Consider the following 12,978-nt stretch of genomic DNA (forward strand, 5'->3'; position numbering starts at 1 on the left):
CCCTGCAACTGACCCTTGCAGAGGTATTTACCAAAACTTAACAGCACACAAAGCAAAAAGCACATAAGAGAGTATTTCAGCTAGTCTGCCTCTTTTCTCCCTAGTTCATCATATCTGGCAATTGCTCATTGGTTGCTATCTCAGCTGGCCTATTTTGTTTGTTCAGACTGAAAAAGGAAAAGCCCATCTTCTCAGGAGACTGCCAGTGCAATGTAACAATCTGCAGTGTTGACTTCTCATGAGATTTTCTAATTATAGCCAGATATTATGTCCCAGAAAGAAACACTAGCTTTCAAGGGCAGTAAATCTGTACAACAGGCCAGTACTCCTGCATTTATAGGTCTAGTCTCACATACATCTGTAGACAATTAATTTGGTCAGCCATATCAACCTTACTCTTACAGGGGCCAGTGGGCCTCAGTACACGGGAATAAGACACGAGGGAACTAGCTTCATTTTCAACTTTGCCCATTCAACATATGAATTTGAGCAAATCAGTTTGAACGAATCAGCAATCTGTTCAATTCTCAGTGTGTTCCAATTCTACAACATGAAAATGGCATAACTTTCTGACATTTCTAAGGCACCCTCAGTTACTTGAATAAAAAGAGGCAGACATTAAAATTTGTTTTCAAATAAATTTCAAATAACTCTCAGGAGAATCTTCCAAAATCCACTGCATGACAATAGAAGTTGTACACTGAAATCATTCAGGCTTCTTTGCTGAAGTCAAAAAGTCACTTTTCCTGCCCACTGTGTTACCTATGCACGTTTCTGATAAATTTCTCAAACCTCTGCAGTTTGATGGCAAGATTTCCTCACAAAACTCTCAAAAAGGCCATTTGTGCTCTGTGGCTATTAAATACATTTAGAAAGTCTACAACTGGCAAATGGAAACAAGGAAGATTGTTTTTCATAAATTAAATAAAATGAGAATCTTGGGTCATGTAGCTGCTACACAAATTGAATCTGTCACATGCTGCAGTTGTGCAACTGGGCATATGGACTTGTCTCTTCATTCAAGTTGTCAGCTCTCCATGAAATTGGTAAATAGATGGAACTCAGACTATACATTATTCTACTGCCTTTGATTATTTATTTACAGGTTTAGGGGAAAAATGTAATTTTTTCAAAACTTACCTACTAATACATAGTATATGTGTTTATACACTGTAACTCTGCTGGTAAGAAATCTATTGGAACACTTCTATTTCCCAGTATTTAAACTCTTTGCTGAACCCGGCTTGTAACTGCATCTTTTAACATCCATCTATGTATTTTACTCAAATGAAAGTATCTAACAATGCACAGTAGTTTGTTATGTCTGGCCTCTAGATGATGCTACAATGCTTTTAACTCTCTGGCATTTAGTAGTATGTTACACGCAAGCAACTTCGAACTGTACTCAAACCATTTGGTACAGTAGCTTAATAGCAACAGAAATATGACTCTCTGTTTACAAAAAGCAGAAGCATAGAAGGACCAAGGCCTTTTTCTCTAGAAGGTTTCTACTGCAAGTGAGTTATATTAATAATAAAATAAAATATGTTATTAGATTTGTTTTCCTGCACTGCATAATAAAAACACAGTAACATCAAGAGTAGATCAAATTTAACTTTTGCTTAAATCTGTAGCAACAGTCCTCATAGTCCTCATCTTGCATCCTTAGTTTTCTCCAAGACCTTTCATTCCACTTTGATTTTCCTTGTGGTAAATATATATGGCTTACTGGCAGACAACCACTGGTAAAATGTGATGATTAACAAATATTTTCCCAGTTGCAGAATATAATCTCCTGGTGACTTAGGTTATCCCACTGAGAAAAAAAAGTTCCTCTTGCTTTGAGTGCACTTGTTGCTAGCTGACTTTAAAACCGTGCCTGAGTAGACCTTGGCTGCTTCTTAATCCTTCTGCTTCCTGTTACTCAGTGATGACTTCCTGTCCACCTGCTGTCCAGATCCATGAAAGGATGCAGGAAGTCTACATTTGTGGTTCCAAGAGTAAAAGTTGAAAACAAGAGTTGCAGGAAGGTCACCAAGAGAGTTTATATATATATATATACACACATATATATAATGTTATGTATTTATTTATTTAGAAAATCAGATGGAGTGAAGCAAACTAGTGAATTTTATCTCAGATGCTCTCCCATTTGGCATGCTGAGAAAAGTCTTAATATTGTGAGAAGAATGTGATGAAGTTCTGACAGGTACTTGAATCTTTACACTTACAAATGTACTACATTCTTTCCAAAACTTCAATCATGCAAAAATCAGTTGCACATTCTTTGTTTTAATTCTGAGAAAGGCAGCTACATTTTTTTAATTTTACATTTTTCACCTAATAGTTGCTAGTGATTATAAAGTAGTGACTAGCCAATGATAGCCGCACTGGCATGTTCGTATCATGTTATACTACACTGTAATGCTGAGGCTCCAAACCTAAGTAAGTTACTTGGCAGTAAATGCAGCTGCACATGTATTAATCTTATGTATTTAACATATTAAGAATTCACAGATACTGCACTCCCAGTAAAGGATATATTCTTATTTCTTCAGGATGTGAAGCCGAAAATATAATTAATTAGTGTGGTTGAATTTGTAGGTGATACCGTCTCTTCACATCCTGGAAGGATGTCCAAAGAACTGACCTGTTGGGAAGGCTGCCTTTGAACCTCACATCCAGGATGCGTAGAGAACCATCCCCACTTTGCCATGTAGCTTGTTACCTACCGCAAAGGCCAAGGGAATCTTGGCTTACACTCTTCCTCTTCTCAGTCCTGACGAGCTGACTTTGTGTAGCACACTCCACGATTAAAATATCTGTCAGATACACAAACAGGGACCCCTATAAAAAGGAGAAGACAGTAAGATAATGAATTCCTCATGTGCCCAAATGTGACTGTTCATACTTCAGTTTTATGAAAGAACAAATTGCATGGAGGGCATACTCAGCATCATTCAGTGGTCTGCAGCCAGATAAGTTAATGTAAACTGGGGAAGAGAAGGAAAGGAATTTTACATCTTTTTTTTTTTTACCCTCTAGTTTTTCACTCCTAGCTGCTGTCAAAGACCTCAGCATTTGTGGCCCGTAGATAAATATGTCATTGTCTACAGTTGTGTAGAAGATTATTTACAGGAGATGGGGGAAGGGAGTTCATATTTGCCTTGCTAGTGCATGAGGATGAGGTAATCAGTTCCTGTGTATAACTCAGGCAGCTTTTACAAGGCTAAAAAAAAAAAAAAAAAAAAAAAGAGCAAGAGAGAGACAGACAAACAGAGAATATTATCTTATGCTTTCACAGTCCACCTAAGTGTCACACAACAGTTTATCTGAGCATATGGATCTACAGCTACACACAGTAGTTCATAGATCAGCAAGACAGCAGTCTCTTAAAAAGGAGGTGTGGAAAAAAATACCAAGAGAACGAGCAGCTGAAGAATAGTCATTGCTACAGTTTCTGACAGCTCTTCAGGCTGTAGAGAGCGTTTTTGATGACAGCCCCTTTAACATTAACCACTTCCATGTCTTGATTAGACAGTGATGGCACATCAAGTGAGGGGAGAATTCTAGCAGGCAGTGCTGAAACAGATGGCACTGCCACAGCACTCCTCCTGCCAGCTGCCTGGGAAGAAGCTCTCTGCCCTGCAATAAAAATGGCATGAGTTAGGTGGATTCCCATACCACTCACTGCATCACACAAGAGGTACCTCAGGAGCAGTGGATGGAGCGTGGCATAGGAACAAGCAAACCTGTAAGGGAGAGGCTCAAACATCCAGGGTCTAACAAGACTGAAGTCCCACATACTTGCTGAAACCTGTGGCAGTTATATTCATTTCCTATTGGAAATATGAAAGGAAAACCTAGCAACTAATAACATATATCTCCAAAATTGAAACCTGGTTTAGAACCCAAAACAACAGGATTTATTTGTTCTTCTTAGTAATATTCTCCTAAGCATTTCTTTTAAATATTGGCTAATAATTTTGCAGATGCACTTTGTAGATGGAAAAAAAAAAAAAAAAAAAAGGAAACAAAAAACCAAACAGCCTTATTTTTCCAGGGTCAAAAAGATTTGTGAGAAAATAATATTTTTCCATTTACAAATATTTTTAGTTTCAATGTCTAAACTTACTTTCCCTTTCAGACGTTTATTTCACCTATGTTATCACAAAACAGCACAGCACAGCATAATTCAGTGCAATCTTCAGGCCATGAGACTGATCACGTAAAAGAGATGCCTGGGGTTATCATTCAACCCTTGCCACTCTTCCCAGTATTCAGAAGACACATAAAGAATATGTTTTTTCTGTGTAGTATCTCTAGCACTGCCTACTCCCACACACAAATTGCAGGAAAGTAAAATTATTAGAAAACACATTACTATGTGTGGAAAGGACAAGAGTGAACAAAATCTTCCCAGCATAAAATTCTAAGGTGTGCATCTATGGTAAAGTCTTTTCCTGCAAGCAAATAGGGACAGATAATGAAAAGGGAAAAGGTTTTTCCCCCTGTTGCGTGGAAATGTTTGCTTCACACTGCTTTCATTTAAAAAAATAAAAAATAAAAATCATTCTACAATAAAAGTTCCCAACAGCCTTCTATAATAATGTTAGCATAGGTTCTTAGGCTATTGTGAAATAGTACCATTTCATTTCTAAGAATAGGTAAGTTAAGTTACACACAGTAGGAAGGTGATTTGTTTCACCTTTCTGCAGGCAACATTCGTTTCTTTGCTCCAGATCTCTGACATAGAATACAACACCTGAAAGAGACAAAAATATCTTCAAAGCACTATGCCAATATATGTAACCTTGGCTACAATGTTCAGCCTCCATAACCATATTGTGCATTCATTTGAATTTCTCTAAGGAGACTATTTTAAAAGGGAAAGGATGTAGCAGTTTAGCTGAAGCTTGATGGATGCGCAGACCAGGGGGCTAGTGAGTTGTGCCAGTCTATACCAGACTGAGCTCTGAGTGAAACTAACCATGGCTGACTGCATGGCTTTGCATGGCTGTCTGCCCTTTTGGATTTTTCACTGTGGTAACCAGCTGAGGTTCAATGAGACACTGGTAGTGGCACAAGGCAAGAGAACCATGAGATTTGTCAGAATGCAGTTAAAGTCAAACAAAAATTGAGCAACTTTGATTAAGGAATATGATGTTAAACTAGACCTAAGCTTTGAGGCATGGGGATTTTATTCTGGGATGAGACACTCTAAAGTTACTTTCATGTATAGAGAATCGTGGCCTATAGGCAAGGAGATGACGTTAGCAATAGGCTGAAGATCAGAGCAGGACATGCAGCATGTTAAATGTTTCAGGGAATAAACTCAGGAAGGGCAAATGCACAGGCTCCAGAGGCAACACAATAGACTGACCTTCTCAACTTTCTTTCTTCAGCCTACCACGTCACCAGACGTAAATGTGGGCAAGGAGATAAAATAAATGAAAGATGGATCTCAGCAAGTGGCCAGGTTTTCTGCTACTGGCTGCTCAAGCTGCCTTGTGTAACAGAGTGCAGAGATGAACACAAAAACAAGCAGAGTGTTTCTGGCCAGCTGTTTTAGCTTTAGCACCAACCTGAAAAATATTAGCAGATGCATTTTCAAACAGTAAAAAAAAAAAAAAAAAAGACAAAAAAAAAAAAGGTGAAAAGGGTGGGGAGGAAAGCTTTAACAAACATTCTGTTGCAGGTATAGATATGGTACACTTTCTTAGAACAGACAATGAGCAATGGATTTATTTGGAAGTATTGTACAATGTAAAACAGTAATTAAAGAAGGCATTTCAGCTGTTTGCTAACAAAATATAAATTTGGATTATCCAAATTTATCAAAAATACACATCAATCTTATCAGATTCTCACAGCCAGAAATGATCTCTAAAAGCCAAAACATTTCATTTCAAGATTTTCAAAACAGAATATTAGGATTCTAATCTCAAATAGTTTTGAAAATATTCTACTTTTTATTCAACAACAAATTAAAATGAAACCAAATGTTTAACCTGGAACAGCCACCCACACCCTTAATTAAACCAGTAAATAAACAAACAAAACAAAACAAAACAAAACAAAAAAGTAAATTATTTGCACAGCTGGACTACTAAGGAAATAAAGGCAACACAATTGATGTCTGACTAGTGACTACCACATCCAACTCCAAAGTGGTGTGTAAATTAAGTAAAAGCAAGAATGAGCAAAGCTTTTAATGACTGCACTTTAGTTAAAGACTGGATCTCCCAACATAGCCCCACATTACTTGATGGCTTATATCACTAAAGTTCCATTATAAAAGCTCTGTGAACATGAGAGAATTTATGTAGGTGAAATCACCACCAAGAAGTTAAAAACTGTCTTTCCCTTGGAGGAATAAATTCAAGCCAAGCAGACAAAATAAGAAGTATCTTTAAAGATCTGAGATTTAAAGCCAAGAGATGCTGAAGAAGGGTTTTCACTACTCTTGAAAACGTTCTCCAGCAACAAAAAAAAATGGACCACAGACTAAAAGGAAATAAAGCGGGAGGAAGGATCTCTTCTGCCCTTACGCTGAGCTGACCCTGCACTGATGACAGCTTCATTTTCCACTTGGCACAGGAGGATTTTGGAACTGCCCCAACTGTATGAGAAGTGCTCCCAAAAATCCTGTGGCCCACTTGTGACCTGAAGCAGAGTCCAACAGTGTGGGTGAATCAGATCACTTAACACCTTGTCAGAATCAGAATAAAATAAATAAGCAAAATAAAATAAAAAGTACACAAAGGGGAGAGGGAGAGGAAGAAAAGCACACTCCCACACTTCCTGGCTAAAGGATGTGATCAGGGCAGGGCAGCTCACTTGTTCCATCTCAAATTGAAAACCAGACCCCATTCCACCATGGCTTTCCTGCACACAGTAAGCTTTCTGTATTTTAAGCAGTATGTTCAAGCTTAAAACTGCTTGTTATTTCCATGCAAGCATTAATTTAACTGCATAAGTGCCCAAATAAAGAGATCAATTCTCAGCCAGGCTCTGCTCAGTGACCAAATGGGTGGGAAAGGGAGGTACTGACTGTAGCTAGGTCCTGACCTAGCGTGGTCCCAAAGACAATGGGACCAGCCCAGGATTTACTGCCATTTATGCAACAAGCTGGACTTTACAGCAGTGATGGTTTGGCAAAGCATGACTCTGTTTTGCTTTCTTTCTACTGAAAAAGAGTTGTTTTTGCTGTGTTTATAACCAGGAAAGGAGTCCCTTCTCCTGGCCAGGCCATAATACAGACTGGCTAATTACATCCAGGACAAGCCCTTTTTGCACTGGAGTAGTGGCCAGGAAGCCTCGCAGAAATAGTCACTGAATTTTCCTAAGACTTAAAAGCATGGAGTCCATGACACGCTTTTTGACTCTCAGCTTTATCTTTGTTTTCATTGAACTATAATTTATTAGCCTTCTAATTTGAAATATCCCATATCTTGAGTGGTTTAGAGTCATTGGAAGATTGTGATTTAACTATATGAGGAATTCACAGTACTAAGACCACTTTTATTCTCAGTTCAGGCAGGAGGTATGTCGTGGACTAAGCAATGAACATATTCCTGCAGGTGATGGCAAATAAGAGCACTGAGAGCTGTGCAGACATATCGACTGTATTCCGAAACATCATTTGCACAGCCAGCAAAGCAGACTACAGCCAACCCTCCACGTCTCTCTCACCTCCCTCCAGCTCCCACTGCTACAGCTATTAATTAGTTCCACATGTCACCAGCTTGTGTCTAGAAGTGAAAGTCAGGGAAGAACGAATAAGTCCCAGTGGTCTGTGCTTCATTCTGGGGAGTGATATGTCCCTGTGCTGCACTGCCCAGCATCCTCAGTTCCTGGAGTGTAATGCAAGCTAGTGTAGCGTGTTAGCTTGCTTATCAGACCATAAATTGCTTCTGGACTTGGGGTGGCCTAGCAAACAGACTCATTTTAATAGTGCTGCTCCTGTCAGATCTGATTTGGCACTCGATGTATGGGGCAGATAAGCCATATCCCATATAAAGTTACCACAGACAATAAAAAGCTCACTGCAAGTAACTGAATACATGGACATACACATAACAGTAAAATCAGAGTAACCAGAGGCATCTGCAGCATGCACGCTTACTGCCTGGCTCCAAGTGGTATCTGAAGCTCTGGCTTCACTGACATTTTGGCCCAGAGTTCATCACCTAGAATGCCTTTTTATCAGATTAGCCTCAGCCTCTACCCTGTTTATATACAGCCCTACAGAAACCTGCTCATTTAGGAATGGTATTCAACAGCTTAAACAGAGGCATCTAACATATGTCACTGGTTATCTAAGAGACTTGAGTAGATCTGGCAGGTAATGCATGGGAGTCCCTACCCTCATGGACAGGCAGACAGAGGTTGGACAAGACATCTAAGAGCATCTAAAATGGCAGCAGACCCTAATTTTTGGCACCTGCATTGCTCTCTATTACTCCTTTTAAGCTGTTATTGTCATTCAGGCTGACCTGCACATAAAACTTTAGTAAGCAACTCCCATCCACTTGAGATACAAAGATTTTTGATTTAAAGATGTTTATATTGACTGAGCTGCCACAGATAGATCCAAAGATAGTCTGAATTATCTTCAACAAAAGGGTTCAGTCTTTCCAATATGCCCTTAATCATTTCCCTAAAGAAATCTTCACCAGTTGAATTCATTACCTCCAAGGAGACACTTCACTTAAAAAAAAAATGTATTGGGTGAAATCTTGGACACAGGCTGTAATTTACTTTCTCAATTTGTATGTGCTGCCTGAATAGCTTTAAGATGCTACAGCAGTCAGAGTCAATTTATTCCAAAGGATTATAATCATACACTACAAGTCACAGACATGCCACACTAAAGCCATGTTGCTGTGGGATTCAGAATATTTGGGGGTGGGGATTTACTGGGTTAGTACCTCTTTTGTTCATTCTAAAACTGCTGAACTGCTGCAATATTTTGAGTATTACAGAGAAATGTCTTTGCAAAGTTATATTCCCTCATAAATTAAACTGTTTAGCAAAACTGCTTAGTAATGATTTTACATTTTGGCTTAAGCACAAACCTTTTTAATTTGTTGTGTTATAGCCTGTACTCTTTGTGGGGTTATCAGTTAATGTAATAACCTTCTTTTTTCTTCCCTTTTAGTTGAGGCTTTCTTATAGTCCTTCAACAGATTTGATCCTGCCTCCAGGATTCACAAATAAAATAAAATAAAATAAAATAAATAAAATAAAATATAATAAATCATTTCCCTCTGCTACAGAAAAAAATAAAATTAAAATTATCGAGCATCATTACACAAAAATGTAGCCTCTGCACAGATTCTGTAAGATCCCACCCAAAAAAAGTGTGGGTGATCCCACCCAAATACAGTGTGGCCCATTCAGAATGGCCTCTCCTGCCTTGTTTTACTAATTATCTAAAAAGAAGGCTCACTGTAAAAGCTTAGGCTTGATCCCTTGGGAAGGCAGTATATCTTGCATAAACAAGTGATTTTACATACAAAATTATTAGGACACATTTTAGAGGAGTTTCAGGACAACTTTAAAAGTCCTGTGTTCCAAATCCATGTGGTCTGCATAAATATAGGGAAGGGAAGGGAAGGGAAGGGAAGGGAAGGGAAGGGAAGGGAAGGGAAGGGAAGGGAAGGGAAGGGAAGGGAAGGGAAGGGAAGGGAAGGGAAGGGAAGGGAAGGGAAGGGAAGGGAAGGGAATAAAGGAATTTAATTCCTGAATATGTATTTCCAGGCAGCTAAACTGTCTGAAAGCTTCACCATACCAAACTATTCCTTCTCTGGGTGCAAACTCGAAAAACAACCTACTATGCTTAGGTTGTTCACAGTGTAGATGCTACATTACTATTCTGATGGCAGTGAGTAAAATTGATGTAAGACTGTCCTAACTCAAATTGTCCTTTCTTTTATTGGATTGCACATGCACTTCAACATCAACTCTATTTTTAGCATTTAATATGGCATTAATACAAATAAAATATATACAGATTGTTCTTAATGTATTTGCAACATGCATATATATTAAGCACCATACCATATTTCCATTTCACATTAATCATAGGAGGATAATGCATTGGGCAATAAAACATCTTTTTTACAGGTTTGTGCAAGTTTAGATTTGCTCAGCCCAGATCTCCTTTTCCTAGAATCATTCTCTAGCTGATTTATGTTTCAACACTTTCCTAAGACATCTCTCCAGCTGTAAGATCATTAAGTACATTGCTACAATCCAGCTTACTACTCCAAGTGTCTTCATATCTGAATCAAATATTAAACTCAATTTTAGGGCAATTTATGTTCCCAGAAAGCTATATAAAAGCTTTCATTTTCTCTTCATACTTATATCTTGCTATTTTATGACATTTAAATGAGGGAAACACCAAATGGAATCTACTCATTCAAACCATGTAGGATCTGTGCACTCATACTTAAGGCAAAAATGCCAAAAAGCAGCTACCTTATTGTGAAAAGTACCTTCCTCCCAGTCAACTTCTACATAACCGATAGGAACTAACTAGAGATGGACCTGATACAGCTTATTCTGAAGTAAAATCCACACTCCCAAAGACTGGTTTGGAATATTTCCCCCTCGCCTATCTGCTGTCCAGCCCATGGGTATTTGCTAAGTTTGGTTATTGCTGCCTGTCTGTGGTGCTACCTGTAAGGTGTGGATACCCCGCTTGGTGAGAGCTCCGTGCACCTTTTATAAAGGCGTGCTGGATTGGGCCGTTCACTAAATTGAGGATCTCTAATGGTGTAAAGGTATAACAAGAAATATGTTTGTTTTCCTCTTCCAGGCATACTTGTTTGAAAATAGTTTACTGCTGCCTGTGCAACTGAGATTCCCATTTGAGTCTTTTGTTCTATGTGTCTTGTATCTGTGAGCATTAAACATCACAAACACTGGGAAGCATACCGGAAGTGTCACATGATGGATGTATAAGCAACTTTATGTGTACTTGAATAAATCTAAGTGAGTTGGCTGGCACAGAATTCAGCTACAAAACACTGAATCATCTCCTAGCCAAGAAAAGCTTACCATAGCACCTGCAAGATTTCCTTTTACAATAGCTCACCTGGTAGAATTGCTCCTTGTGGATGATAAGGGTCTCAGCTATTATACATAGCATAATATATATTTTTTCCATGAAGTAGGAAATTTCTTTAACTGAATGTTGGACTGGGCTCTAGCTTAACAGAGATATAGACCATATTTAATTATTCTAATTAGGGAGATGAGCCTGCCTATGATTCTGGACACCCCAAAGTTGGGCTCTCCTCATAGTTTTGCATAGATTACTACATTTCAGTATTTACTTACTGTCCAACTAATACCCCATACTTGGAAATTTGGTGGGTCAATATTCTGATTGAGTTCCAAGTCTGAAGGCCTAGGATTAAGGTTTATAATGATCATCTCAAAAATAAAGCTGAAATCCCAGATGTATGCATATCTTTGAAGATTGATGACCCGTGTGACAATCTAAGTACAACCAGATTCCAACAGTTCATAATTGTCAGTAAATCCTGGCCATATTGACATCAATGACAAAACTGAAACCTTAGTTTTTGGGCCCAGTTTACAAGGGTATATTTTAGAGTAATATAGAGGCATGACATTTCAGTATGTCCTCTAGACTCATAATAGGCATCAAAGCGCAAACACCCAGTCTCATGCTTAACACGGAGAACGTTTCTATTTTGTGTGTGTGTGTGTGTGAGAGAGAGAGAGAGTTTTTGTATAGATTTTTTAACCCCAAAAGTATTAATGTAGTAGTGATGTCAATGAAAAGTCCTCATTGGATTTCAGACTATTCTGAATCAGGCACTTAGTGTACAGAATAGGAAAAATAGCAGTCATGTACCTCATTTTGAAGCTATTATTTCATTAGCCTAGGAAGGAGGAAGGTGACAGGACCAATTGTTAATCAATGTCTTCCATATCAGGGTTTCTAAAAATGTGCAAAACTTGTCATAAAGACTGAGTGTATTTCAGGTTTACTGAAATGCAGTTATATACACCAAGACAAAGTTCTCCAGTTCTCTGAAACAATCAATGTTTATATAAATTAGTTTGTGATCCATATTACTCAACTGTATCATTTTATTTTATTGAACATATTAATGTGAAATAAAGACCCACATGTTCATTGTACACAGCCTGAAAGCTCTTGCAACAGAGGAGAAATAAAAAGTAATTAGAAGAATAGCTGACTAAAAGGATTTCAAATTTTATTGAGACCTCTGGCTTATATAAAGCCTGCATTAAATGTTATTCATCTGAATGTTTCACTCACCTCATTCCATTTTTCAGATAGAAACACAATAAATGTAATAGGTTTTAAGCATGATTAACCCTATAGTACCATCAGAAAGAAAGGCAAAGAGAACTACAAAACATATGGCAGCAAAATAGGCTATCATAAAATACTGCTGCAGGACAATACCACAACAACCTAAGTCAAGTCAGTCAACAGCAAACAAGAAAGTGTGCCTGGGATACTTGATCTACCTCTTCTGGTTAAGATGGAGGTGACCCCATTTTTATTTCCACATGCTCATGGAATGATTCTAATTTCTGAGTCAAGCAATGATCTCACAAGAACCAACAAATGACTGCTTAGGCCTGATATATCCAGGTCAATACACTTTGAAGCTACATGATACCTTACTACACTATTCATTTTAAAAAATATTTATTGTTCCTTTCATTGATTCGTTATTACACCAGCAATGTTGCTGTGAATTAATATTATCCATTACAGACATGTAGCTTTCTGGGAGCCTTTTTTTCTTTTAGTAAGTTTTGCTAATTCCCTCCTCTCAAGACATACAAGCCTTGAATGTTGTGGGCTAAGTCTCACCAAATTTTCTCTTGCACCATTGTCTGAGGTGTAGTTTTGCCAGTTAATTATCCATGGCTCTGTCAACCCTCCCCTTCCCAGTG

Source organism: Cygnus olor, chromosome 2 (assembly GCF_009769625.2).
Source record: "Cygnus olor isolate bCygOlo1 chromosome 2, bCygOlo1.pri.v2, whole genome shotgun sequence".
NCBI lineage: Eukaryota > Metazoa > Chordata > Aves > Anseriformes > Anatidae > Cygnus > Cygnus olor.